Genomic DNA, 1,752 nt, shown 5'->3' with positions numbered 1-1,752 from the left:
TACACCCAAAAAGCGATAAACAGGTACCTTTGGGATGGTATACAGAGTTAAATACAGCCAGGAACAAATAAGCAGCTATCTTTAGGAGGATATAAAGAGTTAAATACATCCAAGCAGCTACAAGCTTTGGCAGTGTATGCAGAGTTAAGTACATCCAAAAAATAATAATCAGCTACTTTCAGGAGGATATATGGGGTTAAAAACATGCAGGAACAAACAAGCAGCTACCTTTAGCAGGGTATGCAGAGCTAAGTACACTCAAAAAATTTTAAGCAGCTATCTTTGCGATGGTGCACAGAGTTAAATACAGCCAGGAAGAAATAAACAGCTACCTTAGGAGGGTATACAGAGTTAAATACATCCAGGAACAAACAAGAAGCTACAAGTTTTGGCAGGGTATGTAGAGTCAAGTACACCCAAAAAATAATAAGCATCCACCTTTGGGAGGGTGTACAGAGTTAAATAGATTCAGGGACAAACGAGCAGCTACCTTTGGCAGGGTATGCATAGTTAAGTACACCCAAAAACTAATAAGTAACTATCTTTGGGATGAAGAATGAGATTTTCACTCTGCAGCGGAGTGTGCGCTGATATGAAACTTCCTGGCAGATTAAAACTGTATGCCCGACCGAGACTCGAACTCGGGACCTTTGCCTTTCGCGGGCAAGTGCTCTACCAACTGAGCTACCGGAGCACGACGCACGCCCGGTACTCACAGCTTTACTTCTGCCAGTACCTCGTCTCCTACCTTCCAAACTTTACAGAAGCTCTCCTGCGAACCTTGCAGAACTAGCACTCCTGAAAGAAAGGATATTGCGGAGACATGGCTTAGCCACAGCCTGGGGGATGTTTCCAGCACACTCCGCTGCAGAGTGAAAATCTCATTCTGGAAACATCCCCCAGGCTGTGGTTAAGCCATGTCTCCGCAATATCCTTTCTTTCAGGAGTGCTAGTTCTGCAAGGTTCGCAGGAGAGCTTCTGTAAAGTTTGGAAGGTAGGAGACGAGGTACTGGCAGAAGTAAAGCTGTGAGTACCGGGCGTGAGTCGTGCTTCGGTAGCTCATTTTGTAGAGCATTTGCCCGCGAAAGGCAAAGGTCCCGAATTCGAGTCTCGGTCGGGCACACAGTTTTAATCTATCTTTGGGATGGTATACTGAGTTAAATACAGCCATGAACAAATAAGCATCTACCTTTAGGAGGTCATACAGAGTTAAATGCAGTCAGGAAAAACTGAAATGCTACCTTTGGCAGGGTATGCAGAATTAAGTACATGAGTCGCCTAGATGCAAAACTGTCCATGTCCTCCATAACCGGTTTTGAGAAAAAGTGGAAAAACTGTTTTCACCAGGTAAATACACACTGCCCTACACTGTATGTTGTATACATACGTATGGATTAGTACAAAACCATTTGGGCTATTGAAAAAAAATCAGGAACTCAATGCATGTAAGATATAAGGAAAATAAAAATGGACTTGGACAGTTTTGCATCTGACTTTGCAGATGGCCACTTTTGCATGCAACTGAAATGGACATGGACAATTTTGAACCTGACTAGTTGCACATGAGGAGAGGATGTGGGGTGAACATAAAACTGTGTATTCAGTTTTAATTTCTTTTAATATTTCTGAAGGTACATGGTGCAACAACTGACAAACTGCAATCCACTTAATACATCATATCTGGAACAATGTCTTCATCTCCTCCTGCTAGGCATTCTGATTCAACTGATGCCCCTGACCCGCTGGAACCTA

At 43.1% G+C, this 1,752-nt stretch overlaps 1 non-coding gene across 1 annotated transcript; it reads right to left on the bottom strand.

Moving 5' to 3' along the window:
• Positions 1–620: 620 nt before the first annotated feature.
• Positions 621–695, bottom strand: Trnas-cga. Its single transcript has one exon. It is a non-coding gene; the product is annotated as a tRNA-Ser (tRNA).
• Between the last annotated feature and the right edge of the window lie 1,057 nt (positions 696–1,752).

The sequence above is a fragment of the Schistocerca piceifrons genome, chromosome 9 (assembly GCF_021461385.2).
Source record: "Schistocerca piceifrons isolate TAMUIC-IGC-003096 chromosome 9, iqSchPice1.1, whole genome shotgun sequence".
NCBI classification, from domain to species: Eukaryota; Metazoa; Arthropoda; class Insecta; order Orthoptera; family Acrididae; genus Schistocerca; species Schistocerca piceifrons.
This window is presented reverse-complemented; position numbering and strand designations above follow the sequence as displayed.